This window comes from Sceloporus occidentalis, unplaced genomic scaffold (assembly GCF_023333645.1).
Source record: "Sceloporus occidentalis isolate IW3139 unplaced genomic scaffold, rSceOcc1.0.p SCAF_1, whole genome shotgun sequence".
Classification (NCBI taxonomy): Eukaryota; Metazoa; Chordata; class Lepidosauria; order Squamata; family Phrynosomatidae; genus Sceloporus; species Sceloporus occidentalis.
This window is the reverse complement of record NW_028316981.1, coordinates 282400362-282419701: the sequence shown is the minus strand read 5'-3', so window position 1 is coordinate 282419701 and position 19340 is coordinate 282400362. Positions and strand designations below refer to the sequence as shown.

General features: G+C 42.2%; 1 protein-coding gene across 1 annotated transcript in view; it reads right to left on the bottom strand.

The window, feature by feature from the left end:
- Nucleotides 1-14662, bottom strand: part of ADAMTS6 (ADAM metallopeptidase with thrombospondin type 1 motif 6) — a 174954-nt gene extending 160292 nt beyond the window's left edge. Inside the window, exon 1 of the mRNA XM_089495161.1 lies at nt 13990-14662. The gene's annotated coding sequence lies outside the window, so the exon portion shown is untranslated. The remainder of the gene's footprint in view (nt 1-13989) is intronic.
- Nucleotides 14663-19340: the final 4678 nt, after the last annotated feature.

Genomic DNA, 19340 nt, shown 5'->3' with positions numbered 1-19340 from the left:
CAGGACACGTTTCTAGGATGAAGGACCATCGCCTCCCAAAAATAGTATTCTACGGTGAACTCGCCACGGGTCAGCGTAAGAGGGGCGCCCCAAAGAAGAGATACAAGGACTCCCTGAAAATACATCTCAGGCTCAGCCAAATTGATCACCAACAATGGTCTGCCCTGGCCTCACATCGGGAGGCATGGAGACATACTATCCACGATGCTGCAGCCTTTTTTGAAAGCTCACGCCAAATGAGTCTTGAAGAGAAACGACAATGCAGAAAGAACCACAACCCGGAAACATCACCCAAGGAGACTTTCAGCTGTGTTTTCTGCAACTGGACTTGTTTATCTCGGATCGGCCTTTTTAGTCATCAACGCGCTTGTAGAAAGCGCGGGATGAATCCTTCCTGAATCTTTGTTCGCGACAAAAAGCCAGAGAGACATATAAAAGGCATTTTGTTTTAAGAAGTATTAGGGCCCAAACAGACAGACCAAAATAAAACTACTTCGGGTCACTTTTGAGGTATGTTGTTTAAAAGGACAAGAACGCAGCTTTGGTGCAGCTTCTGGCCTCTTAAGATGTGTTTGTCATTTAAACAGCATATCTCCAAAGTGACTCGAAGCAGCTTTATTTTGGCCTGTCTGTTCGGGACCTTTAATTATTTCCCCGTCATCTTGGAATTATAGGTTCTGAGACAATTTAATTGTCTCCAACTACCACTCAACTGACTGGAATGCCAGGTGCAAAGCTGTTTCCATTCCACAAGCTATAGCCATCCACCTCCACTAAGCTGTAAAGCTTTTCAAAGTCTAAAACTGATTCCTGGAAAAGGAGGGGAGGTAGAGCTGCTATTTCTATACATGGCTTCATTTCCAAGGCAAGGGTCCATCAGTTCTACCATCCTAGGTATTCCAAGGTGATGCTGCTTCAGCCATAGATCAGAAGCAATAACCTTTTTTGATAACTCTTAATACATTTTGGATTATGCTACTGTTCTTGGTAAGTGTCAAGACTAGTAGTGCTTCCCAATGGCCATTCCATTGTCTAGCTTTTTCAAGTTCTGAGGTTTAAGATTTACAGCAAACATCAGAGATGTTTGCTAGCTCCATACATCCAGTATTTCCTGCATCTTTAGACATTCTAATTTTTGCCCAAATACTTATTTGGGTCTATCCCTTTAAGTCCACTTTCATATAAAAATTGGCCTATGTGCTAGTACTGAGTGATGGATATTCTGACTGGCAAAAGCCAAAGCTAGCATCGTTGTGGTACTTTGCAGTTGGTCATGCTATTCCCATCTTGTCCCCTATGTGTATCTTTGTGCTGTTTCCACCAATAGGCTGGATGGCCAGGTTTGTGGTGTTACAGAAAATAAAGGCAAAAGCATAAATCCCCAGACAGAACCCCATCTTCTACTGCTTTGCTGTTCATCTTTTTATGCTATGAATAGCAATGAAGATTTAGGGGAAGATATCAATCTATTTTTATTTTTAACCAACCCTATTTAGAAATAGAAATGTCTGTACCGGTTAGAAAAAAACTCACAGAGAAGGCAAGACTCCGCTCAGGTAAATTCCTACCCATTACCTTAACTGGGTAAATTCATAGACAAGAAAACTGAAATATATTTTCAGGCTCTGTGTATGTATCCCTCTCTGTCCTTGCAGACACACATATAATATTCTCCATAAAATCTCCCCGGGGAAACTCCCACATGCAGCTAAAGGTCTACTACTCCATCAAAACATTAGTGGATAGGACCACCTTCCTCACTATTTTGCAAATACTAAAGAAAGCTTATTAAAAGTAGAGACCACTTACTCACTGTTTGGCACTAGTGAGGTTCGTTATTTTATGTTATTCAGTAACTAACATTTTTATAGCACCCTTTGTGATCAAAGCCCACCTGCTGTCAGTAGTATATCCAACTGTGAGCATTCTCCCTCAATAATGCAAACCCTAGTTTTCTTCATCAACAAAACTAAACAAGCAAAGAACTAAGGGGCCACATACAGGATCAGAACTACACTCTATCAACACTAGAACTATGTGGCATTAGCAGTGATAAACTACAATTATGTGTGATATTTGCAGACCATAATGTAGACTCTCAAGAGAGCAGGAATTATAGACTATTATATAACACATGCACACATGAGAGTTGACTCAGTTTTATACATCCACCCTGATCTCTAACATTTTCCAGCAATGCTATAGACAAGGTGAAAAGTATAAAGGTTTGAACCTTGATAGTCTAAACTGGAGTCTCAGGGTGGAATTAATTTTAACTTACTTAATTTTAATATTAGTTTTATCTTACTGCTGTATCTCTCATGCAAAACTGGTGAGCTTCTGTCACACACATCACAGCAACTTTCCAGAACTTTTGAGGCCACCACATGAGAACAACTATAACCTCTTCACAACACAATTTTAAACATATATTTAAACATATACTGTATTTTAATTTGACCTAAGTGAGATGGTGGCATGGTGGCTACATTATAACCAAGTATGTTTGCATCTGCAATGCATTTTATATAGTGCTGCACCAAAGTGTTGTAAACTGTTTTTTCCAGTATAAAACTTGCCACTTCCTATTGACAAAAGGTTTGCTTTTGATTATGCTGTGCATTTTTCCAGATTGTAACCACTGTTTTACCCAACAGCTGATCCAGCAGTATGGGGGAAGGGGGGGTTAGTTATTTGAAAGGCATAAGTATGTAGAAAACCATATCATCACAGGACCTGTAGCCAGATTTTGGCAACCTGAAACCTTCCCATTGCCTTCATCCAATATGGGAGGAGAACACTTCCCCATTATTTACACAATCAAGTCAGTGCTCTTGTGGTCCTGTGATGTTTTGGTTGTTTCATTTCACTCCGGTGCCAAGCGATAATATCTTCAACAGACAAAAACACAGTCAGTTCTGCCTGTCCACAGATTCTACCATCCACAGCTTTAAAATATTTTTTTTTAATATAAATTCCAAAAAGCAAATGTTGATTTTGCCGTTTTATATAAGGGATACCATTTTACACTGTACTTAATGAGCATCCAAGGTTTTTGGTATCCACAGGGGATATCAAGGGTCCACTGTATAGGTTAACTGACATTAACACAATGAAAAAGATATTACTATAGCTGAGTCCTCCTAGACATATGGAGGAGGTGAATAAACCAAAAATCCTATGAGAAATCAAGCACAGAATCAAGAACACACATGCTTATGTGGGGAAAGCTTCACTGAAAGCAATGTGAGGAGAATACCATTTGGGAGGTGGCAGGTTGCTACTGTTTAGAGCCAGAACCCCCAGATGCCATACTATCAGAATAATAATATACTGAAAGAAAGCATGTGGCTTCATAATTAACATAAAAACCCAACATTGTCAAATCACCTTTAAACATATGGCAAAGATTAATACTAGTTATGGAGTGTTACATACCAAATGCTCCTAATTTTTGACCATCACTCCAAGCATGAAAACGATTTACCTAAAGGAGAGATCCTTCCCAATGGACATGACAATCCACCTGTATTCTCTTGTACTCAAGTGACTACAACATTTACAAATGCAACATTTGTAGCCTAAACACAAAATTTTGACACAGTTCTAGAGGGGATGCAATGTTAGATATTGTGGCAAACATGTTTACTATGTATGCAAAGGGATCTTGCAGCACCTTTGAGACTAATTAAAAGACAGAAGTTGGTAGCATGAGGTTTTGTAGAATTGAGACCACTACCTCAGATGGATTTGGAAGAAGTAGGCTTCAAATCTACAAAAACTCATGATACCAATTTCTATATTTCAGTTAGTCTCAAAGGTGTTGCAAGTCCCCTTTGCATACTGATTTTCCAGAGTAACATGGCTATGTCTTTGAATTCTGACATTTACTATATGTTTTTGCTGTTATTATTTTTGTTCTTAAGTAGTCGTACTGGAGGGGAAGATATGTTAGGAGACTTTATAGCCATCTTTCTAGTCATTTAATAGGTATACTGTATCTTGCCTTTCTAAATATTTTAATGTTATACTTAGTTACATTAGTTACTTTGTTATGGCCTTCATGATGGTCCTATTGTAACTGCTTCAGTTAGTATACTCGAATAATTATTACTATCATTAATATGTATGTATGACCATAATACTAATTTTAACAATACTGAATAGAATGTGACTGTTGATATGTTTACATAGCTCATTAAATAAAGCTAAGGTATCTAATCAGCAAGTGTAGAATAAAAAACACACCATGCGTCTCTAAAAAGCCTCACAACTTGTCTGCTAGTTGGTTGCCATCTCCCCAAATTAAAAAAGTTTTGGAGCCCTAAGTCTGTTTTTCTTTTATTGGCTGTTCCTAGTTAATCTTGTTCTAGACTAGTGCAGGATTCTTGGGACCTTGAACAGAACTTCCCTCTGGCATGGTCCTCTGCAGCCATTCTGGATCGCAGCTTAGAAGGTGTGTTCTTATAATGTCTTCTCATCTCATCCATATCATGTCTTTTATCACAATCTGCTCATCCTTCTGTTCACCCTTCTTCTACAGTGAGGTGTTTGATTTCCTGAGTTTAACAGCTACTGTTCAAGTGTTGTTATGAATAAAGTTCAAGATGCAATTTACATGAAAATATGGTTCAGATGTGAGTTTAGCTGCCTGGAAAGGCACAAAAGCCAATGTGTCTTGAAGCCAGAACAGCTGGAGACAATGGAAAGCGTATTCCAACAGATCTAAAGCCACCAGGCTGAAGAAACTTGCTGTAGATTATGGGCAGCAGCTTTGTCTGTACTAAGATAAGAAGCTGCTGGTTCACAACTCACTTAAATTGGAAAATGTTAGACTGATACTAGTTGCACTATGTTGGCAAAAATCAACTTCATCTACTGAGCTTGTAACTGTCATCTCTATTTGAAAACCCCTTACGGTAAAATTTTAGTATTGCTAGTTTTTCAGTCCAGCATATTTGTTCCACTTTTATTCTCATCCAGTGTTTTGTTAATTAAAAAGCTGCTACACCACACTCACTTTGCAGAATTGTTTTAAGTGTGAAACACATTAATCTTCAACAGTCTTAAACTAGGAGTGAAAATTATGCAGATTTCCATCAGTTATTAAACAATGGATTCCATGAAGCCTAGCCAACATAGTTAATTGTGAAAACTACTAGGAGTTAGTCCAACTACATCTGGCTGGCTACATGAATGGCTTAGAGAGCTAGGTATGTTTACCTTGGAGAAAAGACTTATAGGTAACATGATAACCATCTTTAAATATCTGAAGAAATGTCATGTAGAAGATGGAGTAGAGTAGTAATTTTCTAATGTTCAAAAGATTAGAACACATACGAATGAATACACATTACAAGAAAAGAGATTCAACAGTGGAATACACTTTCACAGAGAGTATATTGTGTGTGGGGGGGGGGGGGGTCTTTATACAACTGTTGGATGGCCCTCTCTCAGAAGTACTTTAGTTTTACACTTCTCCATGGCAGGGGGCTGGATGAGATGATTACCTTATGATTACTTCCAGCTTTATGATTTCATAACTTAAGCCATGGTCCAAAATTCAGTATACCTACCACATATACTCGACTATATGTCAAGAAATTTGTGCACAAAACTTGAGCCAAAAAACACAGGGTAGACTTATTGATGGGTTAACAGGGGACAGCCGAGCTGAGGAGGAAAAAGAAAGGTGGAATTTCGCCCCTCAACCATCCGCTTCAGCCCAGCTGTCCTCCATGGACACAGCTGGGCGGAGGAGGAGGAGGAAGGGTGGAAATTCACCCCTCAAATCTCCCCTTCAGCCCATGGACACAGCCGAGCTGAGGAGGAGGGGAAAGGGTGGAATTTTGCCCCTCAAACCTCTCCTTAGGCCCAGCTATCTTCCAGGGGGACAGCCAGGCTGAGGAGGAAGAAGGCTGGAAATTCAACCCTCAAACCTCCCCTTCAGCCCGGCTCTCATCCATGGGCACAGCTGAGTTGAGGAGGAGGAAAAAGAGCATGCATGCACCCATCAAGCATCTTTTGCAGCCGCTCTGCCTCCTAAGTTTTATCCTCAACTTATGCACAGGTTTTAGCAGGGTGCATAATTTTGGCCCCAAAACCTGACCTCGACTTATATATGAGGTCGACATATACTTGAGTATATATGGTAAATAGTCTTTACATTAGAGCAATAGTTTCCCCCTGTTTTAAACAGGAGTTTGGAGCTATGACTACCATTCCCTAAACTAAACACACACACTGAATGCTATCATTAAAAGCTATGCTACAGTCTGTACCTCACACAAGTTCTAATTCTATATAAAATAAGACCTGTCCATCTGTGAGGCACAGACATTTCTGGCCAAAAGGATATTATTTTGCAAGCAGGTGGCATAATTTTGGCTAAGTCAAATTTGCAGGTGTTGGGCTTAATTTGATTTATCGGTGTTTTCATTCATACATTTTAATACCAACAGGGACTTTTAAATTACTATGCAGTCTGGCTCTCTTCATAAATGGAACCACAGAACTGTATTCAGTAATTCTTGTATCAGCAGACCTATATCAGCATGCCTAATTTACTTTTTATTGAACAAGTATTTGTACGTGTACATAGACAGACATAACTGTATAGATTAAAACATGTATATGCACTAGTAAAAGCATTCCAGAAGTTAATGAACTTTGTTTTTAGATAGCTGTTCCTTATTCTTCCAATGTATAACTACATTTTACGTCTTTTTCGTTTTTTATGTACATTTTGCCTGATTTTAACTGGTTCTCTGTTTGAATATTTTTATAAACTAAACAATATAAAGAAGAAAGGTTTGCGATACCTCAAATAGTTCTTTTTTGAACTATATCCAGTGTAAGAGAAAATGCCACTCACAACTCATTTATTCCAGAGTATTTATATTCAAGTATATGGGTCTGTACCAGAGTAAGTGAACTGTGAACTGAACCCCAAAGCAATTTAAGTGACTCACATGCATACAAATAAAACACAGCACAAAGCATGTCCCACTTGGCATTCTGTAGATACATCCATGAGGCTTACAAACCTTATCCTTTTGGTAGCTATTGCAGCAAAAAGAGGCTTGCACTGTGGCAGCCTTCATTGCATCCTACAAAAAACAAGCAGCAGAGATCTGGACAGCTCAGCACACCTGCCTCTAAAAGGGATGAGAAAATGTTCTTATAGCTCTCGGACACTATGGGCTAAATTGGTGTCAAGGACTGCAGCCTTGTAAAGTGGCCAGAAAATGTGATGCTAGGCAGACGGAAATGTACAGCCCTCTGGATGTTTCTGGGCTCCTTGTAGACCTAGCAAGCACAGTCAATGGTGAAGACTGCTGGCAGCTGCACTCCAGCGACATTTGGAAGACAATAAAATGCCACCATGGCTGTAGCATCACAAAAGGGTCACTTGCTCACTAAAATGCTGAAGCAGCACTATCAGAAAAATTTTCCACATCCAGGCAGAGGCCATGGTCAATTCCTCTTCACCTCACTTGTCCTTCCTCAATGAGGCTGTGCAAGATATAAGTAGCTTTATGACAAGCAACAGAGCATCCTCCTGCACCATAAGGCCATATAAAGGCAGGCAACCATGTCTCTTACAGTTTTTCAGAAGTGGAGTGATAAGTAAAACAAGGTGGAGGGGGGGCACAACACTAAGGAGGCTACAAGTAACACCACTACATTTTGTAGTTGGGGGGGGGGAGGCAAGATGAGAAGAGAAGAGAAAGTGTGGCAATAGTAAGAGGATTGGCACTTTTGCTGGTTCTGCCCACCATCAACATTACATTATATAATGAATTTTGCTATAGGGGCACCTGGGAGACATACCTGGTGAGAGCACACAAATAGCTATGAAAGCCTGGATGCAGCCTGCAGGTGATATCTTACCCAGATCTGTGATAAAGGAAGGGGACATGGATCCTTGGGAACCTCCAAATTAATCTTATGCTCAACCATGTGTAGTGAGGAGCTGAGTGTCACATTGTATTTTTGCCTGCTCTGAGAAAAATGGTCAATATTTAGAAAAAGGACGTGTATTAAAAAAAGGTTCACCTTGGATTAATATTTAACACATATGTAAATCCAATCACCATGCCCCTAATGGAAAAAGCCACTCTGGAACAGTAAAACCAAGGTGAAGAAAAGAGGCAATAAATAGTACACAGGGGAACTCTGTGGAGGTGCAGGTGATTGGTTTAGCAGCCTTTTCCTGACTAGCACAAACCTGCCTTTCTTCTCCTTCAATATGCTACAATTAAAATGCTATAAATATATTAGCAGGGGTGAGGACATGATATAGTTACACTGACATTCACCTCAGTTTCCTTCTGAGGAGGATAGCTATTTTAGAAGCCATCAAGTGGAAAAGGCCAGCAGGGGAGGGTTGTGGTACTCTGCATCCCTTCTGCTGCAGTGGAAAGATGTGGCTGGCAGCCCTTGGCTGGTCGAGTCTATTCAAACGGGAAAAAACAGAGTCCAACCAGCCTGTCAGCCATGCTCTGGGCCCCAGAAACTACTTGTAGTAGTATTGCTACATAAAATATATATAATAGAAATAGCAAATACATTGCTATACCACTTATCAGTGCACTTAAGCACTCCCTAAGCAGTTTACAATCTGTAAACTAATTGCTCTCAACAACCTGGGTATTAATTTTAGTCACCTCAGAAGGATGCCAAGCTGAGTCAACCATGGGCCCCTGGATGGGATTGAACTCACAACCTTGTGGTTTGTGAGTGAGTGGCTGCAGTATAGGCATTTAACCACTGCGTCACCATTAATATAAAAATGGTTAACAATGGCTGGATCATCATCATGCCCTTTATTTCAAGATTGTATTTAGTAGAGCTAATCTAATTAAAGTCTGCATGACTCCTATATTTATCTCAGCAAGTGTAGAATTAGTATAAAGTATCAGGCCCTACTTTTTTCTTCTTTCCCCCTCTCCCAATTCTTCTGTTTCTTGACATTTTGTGGTAAATCCTTATGAAGGAAGGTATTGTGAGTCTGGCTTTCGATTACTACTTCTTAATCTTTAACTTGATTGGGGGGGGGGGGGAGAGAAAAGTGGAGAGGGATGTTCCAAGGTGAGAAGAGGGCATGCTGCACATGCGCAGAGACATTTTTTGTTCATTTCACCAGAAGTTTCTAGGTCTTGGGAACAGATTTTTTTAAAAATCTGAACCTGGCTCAAATAAAGGCTTTAAGGGTCCTTCCAATCTGCCTGGCCATGGGGCTTTCTACTCCTGAAGTCTTCATGGAAGCAGGTAGAAACAAAGTGTTGGGCTACAACTCGAGAGACCATGGTTCAATTCCCAGTTTGGCTATGAAACCCACTGGGTGACCTTGGGCTGCTCTCAACCTCAGGGGAATGCATGGCAAACTACTTCTGAACAAATCTTCCTAAGAAAACCGTATGATGGGTTCTTCTTAGGGTCACCATAAGTTGGAAACGACTTGAAGGCACACAACAATAACAACAAGCAATAGCCTTTGCCAGTGTGCTCCCTCTTCCAAGCAGCTTCTCTTCCTTCTTTCCCAGCTGCCAATCCTGCAGTGCCTGCAAGGCAGTCACCACCAGCAGCACCACCAGCCTACGGGATGACACCAAAAGCAGTCTCCAAAAAGCTGTCTCCAAAAGCAGCAGAGAAACAGAACCCCTTGGTTTCCCCACTGCCATTTCCCCCACTGACCCTCGAGCTTCATCTTCCAGCCTCCTCATTATCCCCCTCCTTATACACACTATTTACTGAGATATAACTCGCCTCTCATGTGGCTCACAAATGGCCTGGCCTTAAACCATAGCAAATGCCCTCTTCCCAGGATTGGGGGGTGGTGGTGGTGGGGAGAATGACTCGACCAGGTATTTCCCCTGAAACCATTGCAGAAGGGAGAGTCACCAGCCAAGAAGCCAAAAGAATTTGCTGCCTGTCGGGCCTATTCCCCACCCTATTCTTTATGGGGGTGCCTTCAAACAGGGACGTAGCCAAGGGGGGGGGGGGTTCTTGGGGTCCGGACCCCCCCTTCTGTTAGATAATATGGTGCGTGCTGCCACGTCGCCGCACCCAAGCCCCATTATAATGGTGGCACTTAGTCTGGACCCCCCCCTTCCCAAAATCCTGTCTATGGCCCTGCTTCAAAGTGCCTGTTGACCCAGGAATTTCATAGGGTTTTCTTAGGCAAGGAATAATCAGGGGTAGCATGCCAATTTTTTCCTTTGAAACATAGCCTACAGTACCTGGAGTCAGTCTTCCACTCAAGTACTAACCATGACTGGCCCTACTTAGATTCCAAAGTCAGATGGAACCTGGTGCTTTTAGGATACCTTCTAGTACAGAGGTTCTCAAATGGTGGTTCAGGAACCCCGGGGGGGGGGGGGGGGTTGAGGCTTAGAGGCTCTGATTCCTATTCCTCCTCTACTTCCCAAATCTTTTCTGTCCTGGAGGGGAAGAGGGAGGCAAAGAGGGTGCTTAGAGCCTCTGCTTGAGGGAGGAGAGCTATTTCCCTGAAAGATGTTAAAATAGGAATATACATGATCTGTGAATGGAAACTACATGATCTGTGAATGGAAATGCACGCTAAAAATATTTATTTATTTATGGGAATTATATCCCCATTTCTCCCAAAATGGAATTCAAGGCGGCTAAAACATGCATAAAAACCCAGAGGGTGACCTGAGCCAACAGCAATAGCAAGTACATTTCTATACACTCAGTACACTTAAGCACTCCCTAAGCGGTTTATTATGATGTTTATCACACTATACTCTTAAAGTGCTACTATTCCACTTTGACTCCTCTAGCTGCCTCCTGTTGCATTCTAGGATTGGCAGTTTTAAGGAGGGGTATTTAGAATTCTCAGGCAGAGAACTTCTCTGCCTGAGAATTCTGAATACCCCTCCTTAAAACTGCAAATCCCAGAATGCAACAGGAGGCAGCTAGAGAAGTCAAAGTGGAATAGTAGCATTTTAAGAGTATAGTGTGATAAACATCAATGTGTAAGCTAATTGCCCCCATCAAGCTGGGTACTCATTATAGCAACCTCAGCAGGATGCAAGGCTGAGTGGACCCTGAGCTCCTGGCTGGTATTGAACTCACAACCTTGTTGTGGTTTGTGAGTGGCTGCCATACTGGCATTTGACCACTACACCACCAGGGCTCCTGCCTCAGCTCTGACCCTCAGAGGATGGCAAGGGCAAACCCCCTCTGAAGAAACCTGCCAAGAAAACCCTACAATAGGTTTTTGCCTTACGTTTGCCATAAGTAAAAAATGACTTGGAGGCAGACAGTAACAGCAAAATATATTTATTCATATACTAGGTCAAGCAGGGGGAGCCCAACATCTGGGTGTAGATGGGGGGGGTCACAACAAGGGTAAAAAGTTTGAGAACCCCTGCTCTAGTAGTGTGTAAATGTTTGTGGTGTGGGTCTTTAGAAAGGCCTTGGGGTTAAACTGGGATGCACATGGTTGCCTTTGCACTTGCGCCTCTGGGTTAAGACGCAAATCTAGTTTCTGGTTCCAGATTGACAGAGAGAGGTGGGGAAAGGGAAGGGGCCACATCAGACCTGGATCAGTCACAAGTAATGGCCTTTCCATCGCTTCCTTCCTCCACACATGTTGTGTTATTTGTACCTGTCTGTTTGGGGGCAGGGTAGCCAGTGGGTGTTCCCCAGACACTGATAGCTTCATTCAAAAGACTCATTGAAAGGGTACGCTAGCTTTATTATTACTTTTTAAAAAACCTTCCAACATTTGGGGGGTTTTGGAATTGGGGGGGTTCAGTCCTTCTTCTTTCACCCCCCCCCAACTTTTTCAGATTTAGATAATATGGCCAGAGGTCACACACAAAAGGAGAGGGTCACTGCAGCCTGCGGCATGTTTCCTGGAAAGTTAAGTCCCACTGACTTGAGCGGGATTCCTGCCAAGGAAGTATGCCTACTATGCCGAGGATGGCAGCCTTCCTAAGCAACACATGAATAAAATTGTCTGCCTTTCACCAGATCAGATCAGTTGCCATCTGGGTGGGAAGGAGGGCAAAACTCAAACGTTATCTGGGAAACTTTGGGCTGCCTTTCTCCTCTTCCCCCCTCCCCAACTTTCTAAGGGATCAGCTGTCATTTTTTAGTGCTGCAAGCCCAGACTTTTTCTTTTAACAACAAAACAAAACCTTTCAAACCAAATCCCCCTACACCTACACAAAATCCAAGCACAAAAGAACACTTTATTATCTTTCCAGTTCTCTCTCTAAGGGAGAGAAGAGCTACATCTGGCTGTGTTCAAAGGAATTTGGAGAGAATTCTAAAGATAGATAGGTCCAAAGCCTTTTGTGTATACACACACATAAACATATATGTTTAACCTACCTATATATATATATATATAGAGAGAGAGAGAGAGAGAGAGAGAGAGAGAGAGTTCCCTCTCTAGGAGGGATATATATATCTGTGTATGTTCAATGGGGTTTGGAGATATACATATATATCTTTAGAGTTCTCTCTTTATATATAAATCTTTAGTGTTCTCTCTTTAAGGGATATATATATATATATCTTCAGAGTTCTTTCTCTAAGGGGGAACATATCTTTAGATAGATAGATAGATAGATAGATAGATAGATAGATAGACAGACAGACAGACAGATTTTAGAGTTCTCTCTAGGGAGATATATATATATATATATATATAATCATCTTTAGAGTTCTCTCTCTAAGGGAAAATCTCTCTCTCTCTCTTTAGAGTTCTCTCTGCAAGGACACAATAAATATACTGTATATAAGGGGAGAATATATATATATATATATATATATTCTCTGTGTGTTCAAAGGGGAGATACACACACACACACACACACACACACATATATATATATATATATATATACACTGAATTCTTACGAGTTATTTCTCTAATGGGGTGGTACTCTCTCTCTCTCTTCATATACATATATACATTATTTCTCTTCCCCCCCCCAACTTTAGAGAGGGACCCCTAAGGACCCAAAGCCCTCCCTGCCCCATCTCCAAGCGGAGGGCAGAGATCCTAAAGTGAACCTCCTCCTTTAGCTTTAGCTTTAGCTTTAGCTTTAGCAGCAGCAGCAGCCGCCCATTTCCAGACAGCAGCGCTCCATCTATTTGGATAAAACGCGTGTGACCCAGACACTTGGCAGGAGGCCCAAAGCGCCTCGCAGAAAAGGCAGTCCAAATAAAAACAGGAGTCTGGGACGGACGCCCTGGCTGCTCCCTCTGCTCTCGCTCGCTCTCTCCTGGGACCACAATGAAAGGCAAGCAGGCAAGACACAGAGAGACCGGGAGTTGCAAGGGACACCCCCCTTTGGCCAGCTGCTCCCCGGACCCACACTTTTGGCCCCACTTTCCCCATCTGCCCTCCTTCCCTTTGGACAGAGATGCATGCAGCAGTGTGAGGGAGTCTAGTGAACCCACTTCAGGGTCTAAGGCTGCGTCCACACTGCAGAAGTAATCCGGTTTGGGATCATTTCTGCAGTGTGGAGGCAGCCCTAGGAGTCCATCCCAGCTCCTCTCCTCCATCTCTCCCATTTAAAAAGGCACCAAAAGCATGCACTTGTCTCACCAAAGGACAGCCTTGCGATGTCAGAAGCAAAGGCAATGTAAACCACACACACAACCTCTACAACCTTTTGCATCATTTTTCTTTTTTGGAAGCCCTTGATTTCGCAACAAGTTAAGCTTTCCAAATCTCAGGAGCCCCTTAAAAAGACCCAATAGACTATAAAATAGTCCCTGCAAAAATCCCCACTGCCTCCCCCCAACTCCCCAAATAGGAAAAAGTAAAGGTTTCTCTTCTGTGAAACCATTCCAAAACCCCACCTCTCAGGAAGGAGAAACCTGCCCCATTTCTATGGGAGAAGGCAAGCAAGAAAAAGGAACCCGAATCAAATAGAAATCAAGGTTACAGGCAGAAAGAAAGAAAGAAAGAAAGAGAGAGTTGGGGAAGTCTTTCCTTACCGTTTGCATCTTCAATCTCTTGGCTACCAAGGGAGGTTCAGACAATAGCAAAAGCCCAGGAGAAATGTCCTGTATTCCTCCCTCTTTCCCTGGTTTCTTTTCCCTTTCCCCCTTCTCTCTCTCTCTCTCTCTCTCTCTCTCTCTCTTGGCAAACCAAGCCAGAGTTATATTCTAGAGCAGAATAAATGCTAAAAAAGTGGGGAGAAAGCCTTGGAGAAAGGGGCTGCTGCCTAGGAAAGGCACAAGGATGCCATCAGCTCATCTTGGTGGCTTTTTGGACAAGCAGCAAAAAAAAAGTGGGTGGAAGGACAAGAAAGAAGGGAAAGGGAGGAAGAGAGAGAGAGAGACTTGCTTTGAAATGTGGATTTCTTTCTTTCTTTCTTTTTCCTTTCCTTTTCTTTTCCTGCCTGGCCAGCCCCTTTCGCTGGAGAGTTTATCATGTGAGGATCACCAGAGGGAAAGGCAAGGCAAGGAGGTAAAAGGAGGGGAGAAGAGAGAGAGAGAGAGAAGGGGGCTGGAGAGAAAGTGCGGGTTGCAAGCAAAGGAGCTGGAGGTCTCTCTCTGTGTGTCTCTCTCTCTCTCTCTGAATCTCTGCTCCTCACTCGCCGGCCTCCAGCCAAGTTTGGAGCTGCAGGAGGAGCAGACTATTTTGGCCTGGGAGGCTATGCACAGACTGACGTCAGTCTGCAAGCCCCCGGCTGTTTGTGCGCATGTCCAGGGAAGGGGAGGGGGGAGAGGGAGGGGAGGAGGTCCAGTCAGGGGAACCAGCCAGGGACCCAAGGGAGACCCATGCCTTCTCTCTCTTGGCCCCTCCACTGCACCCCAGGCACCCCCTTCTGCAACAAGGAGGAGGAGGAGGAGGAGGCTCCAGCCTCTCTTTGGCTGCTGCTCCTGCTGTTGCTGTTTGTGACTCCGACTCATGGGCTTCTCTGGGCAAGGTCCTCCAGAAGGGGCATGCCCTGGCCATCCTCTCTCTGAAGCTGAGAGTGTGTGCTCCCTCAGTGGGTTCTCATGGCTGGGCCCCAGAGTTCTAGTTCAACAGCTCAAACCACTACCCAGTGCTGGCTGTCAGAGAGACATTGAGTGTGGGCATGTGTGTGTGTGTATGCATGCATGTATGTAGAGAGATCTTGTATGCAAGCATATATGTATGTATGTAGAGATATCTTGTATGTATGTAGAGAGATCTTCTATGTGTGTATGTATATAGAAAGATCTTGTATGCCTGCATGTGTTTATGTATGTAGATTTTCTATGTACGCATGCGTATATGCATGTAGATCTTGTATGTATGTATGTTGAGAGATCTTGTATGCATGCATGTGTGTAGAGAGATCTTGCATGTATGCATGCATGTATGTAGAGATCTTATATGTATGCATGTATTTATGTAGAGAGATTTTGTAGATATGCATGTATGTATGTATACAGAGAGATCTTATAGGTATGCATGCATGTATGTAGAGAGATCTTGTATGTATGTAAGTAGGTATGTAAAGAGATCTTGTATGTATGTAGAGATCTTACATGTATGCATGTATGTAGAGAGATTTTGTAGATATGCGTGTATGTATGTATGTATGTATACAGAGAGATCTTATAGGTATGCATGCATGTATGTAGAGAGATCTTGTATTAATGCAGGCATGTATGTATGTATGTAGAGAGATCTTGTATGTATAAGTAGGTATGTAAAGCAATCTTGAATGTATGTGGGGTGTCACCCAGTGGAGTGATATACCTGACACAGCTGCTGGTCAAGTGGGAAAGGGTGTCACCAGTGGAGTCACTAGGGGGTGCGGGGTGCAGACTGTGCAGGGTAACACTGCAGAGGTGAGGTGTCACCTAGTGGGGTGATACACCTAGCATAGCTGCTGGGTGAGTGAGAAAGAACGTCACATCAGTGGCATCCCTAGGGTTGGTGTCACCTGGTGCATTGACTCATGGTGTCACACACACACCACCACCACCACCACCATTGACCTCCTCCATCAACAGGTATAGGTTATCCATATTGGTGATCATGGCTCTTTATATCCAGTGTTTGCCACTGTGTGAGGCCAGATTGGAAAGGGGGCTGGTGGATCAAGGATATCAAGGATAATTTGCTTTGCCCTCTAAGTAAGTGGCAGAATACGGTTGTGCGTTGTGAGCAGTGGCATCACTAGGGTTGGCATCACCCGGTTACGGTAACTCATGGTGTCACCACCAGCCCCATTGCCACACCACACAGAATTCTTAGTAATTTTTTTGTACTAATGTTACTCACAAATTGTCATTCCTCTATACCACTGTATATAATGGTAATAGTTGCGACATAAAGAACTAACACAATTAAAATTATGCCTTTAAATCACAATATCGTACACACAGCCTCAACATAGTTACCTATGCATAGTTTCATGTGGTTAAAATGAAAATTGGGCAGAATGTGATTTTCAAAATTTTTTTAAAAGAATTAAAAAATATTTTTAAATTAATTTTTTTGTAATTTTCCATTTTAATTTTTTGTAAGAAAAAATCTGGGGCCTCTCTTTTCTCCTCTCACTGAGCCTCACCCCAATTACCCCATCTCTTACAGCATTTTAAACAGAAATAGGAGAATGCCACAGCCTGTTTCTGCCAAAAAGCAGATATTTGAGGAGCAGTGGTATCAGCTCCTTAGGATGTCACCTGGTGCCATCCACACCCTCTTGCACCTGTTAGGGACAGCACTGTGATGCATCCCTTTCTCGCTTGCTGCAACCAGTTCCAGTGGCTGTGGCTGCCGGGGGGGGGTGGGAACAGTCCCATCTGCTTGGGCTTTGGCATGGCTGCAGTCACGCTGGAGCCCAAAGAGACAACAGGGGACTGAGGCAGTCTGCCCCCCCCCCCTGTGCCAGATGACAAGTCCTACAACTTTCTGTCCAGGAGAATAGAATAGAATTAGAATTGCATGTGTGTGTGTTTTGTGCCTTCAAGTCATTCCAGATTGAAAGCAACCTTATCATGGGGTTTTCTCAGCAAGTTTCTTCAGAGATTTGTTTTTGCCATGCTCTCAGGCTGAGAGAGTGTGACTTGTCGAAGATCACCCAGTGGGTTTATATGGCTGAGCTGGGATTTGAACCCTGGTTTCCAGAGTCCTAGTCCAACGTTCAGACAACTATAGAATTAGGCTGACCATATTTCCTTGCAACAAAAACGAGACATTGGGATGGTGAAAATGGGTGTCCTTAAGAGGTGCAAGAGGATGTGGATTATGTCATATTCTGTTATTCATGGAAAAATAAATAAAAAGCAATAAAACAAAAAGTTTTATTACATGAATATACTGAGCTAACAATTATTCTTCAGTGATGGAACTCATACAAAAAGTTAGGTAGATATAGAGGGGGGGGACTGTATTTAACCACGCTGGTACCATGATTTTTTCTCTGATGAAGTAATTTTACGCAGCAAATTTCGGTCTTTCAACATCTTATCATAAAACTTCTCACACTCCATAACACATTTTTTTGACAGCCACAATTTCAAACAGGTATCTTCAAAACATTTTTGCAACATAGTAGAACATTTTTTCTTGAACCCAGGACAAAATTGACATTTATATTAAAATGACAGGACGATCTGGAAATATTGGGGGGGGGGGGGGGGGAACAGTACTGTCCCATTTAAATGGTATGTATGGTCAGCCTAAATAGAATAGAATAATATTTTGATTACAGTTATAGCCCAGCAGAGATTAAAAAAAGGGATACAGAATAAAAGAAGGTGAAAACACAGTTTTTAAAAAAAGTACTGTATTTAAAATATCTTTTCAGATTACCTTACTCCAATATAGCAAGACAACATTGGTACTAGTCTACTGGCGATTGTTGTCTAGTGAATTTCAAAGTCAGCTGCACAGAATCTGCCAACATTATATGTTGTATCAGGGTTATTATTATTATTATTATTATTAAGCTTTATTTATAAAGCGCTGTAAATTTACACAGCGCTGTACATACAATCTTTTTAATTGGACGGTTCCCTGCCCTCGGGTTTACAATCTAAAAAGACATGACACAAAAGAAGAAGGGAAAGATGGTGGGGAGGGGGCCTCTCTAGTAGGATAATACATATAAAATACATAGCAATACAGGAAGTGATTCAATAAAACAGACAACAAAAGAACATGAAATTGCAAATGACAATTATGTAATGCCTGGGAACGCTTCTCTGAACAGGATGGTCTTATTACATGAATACATGAAACAGGTTGATGTCTAAAAGCAACAGGGAAGTGTAAAATTGATCGGTGTGTCCTTAGTATTTACACAACAGAGGTGAAATAAGGCAAGTGTCCCTGTAGTATGAGCAATGGAGTAATTCATGCTCCGTTGTTTCTATTTGGCTAGAATCACAGTTGCATAGTCTGTCTGATAAGGGGGTCTTCTTCTTCAGTCAGCCTTCAAGGACAGCTATGGGGAGGGCATGACATCGTGCCAAAATGAAGGCTCTCCAGTAAACACTTCGAGTTTTACTAAGTATGCCATAGGTGATGCCAAATATTTATTGGAGTCACTAGCAATAAACATTGGAGTGCTAGTTAGATCCAGTCTATATCTACCATCCATTGTTTGATCATTGGTTTAGCTTCTGTCCAGGAGGAATTCCAAAATGTCCTCCATAATTTTGAGCATTATGAAGCCTTTATATTGGTAGAAGTGTTTTTAGCTTTTATATGTGGTGATGCCCTACATTTTTCCTTGAATATCCTACATTTTGTGGTGCCTCATCCTCTCCAGCAGTGAGGACATGTGGTGACCCTGGGGAAAATAAAAGGAAACTTTGCTGCCCAGGTGACTAGATGTCTTAACCACCAAGGAGGACAAGGCACCGCAAAACTGTAGGACATTCAAAAAAATTGAGGACATGAATAAACAAAAACTACAAAACACTCATATCAATATAAATTCATGCTTCTTAATCATGATCAAAAAGGAAGACATTTTGACATTCCTCCTGGACAGAGATGGAAAAGGAGGCTGTCTGGTCACCCTGTTTGCTCTGGATGAGGACTAGAGGCCTGGGGGAGAGAGGTGGAAGGAAGCCCTGCTTGTGCTGGAGAAGGTGCAGAGTGACCAGAGGTCCTAACAAGGAGGACAAGGCACCCCAAAATGTAGGACATTCCTTCCAGAAAGGAACTAAAAATGCTAAAATCACATCAATATCACATCTTTTCATGAGTTGTTTTTTTTTTGGGGGGGGGGTGTTGTGTGCCTCTATTCCAATTTAGGGCAACCCTATAGATGGGTTTTCTTGATAAGCTTCTTCAGAGGCTGAGAGTGTGTGACTTGCCCAAGGTCACCCAGTGGGCTTCTACAGCCAAG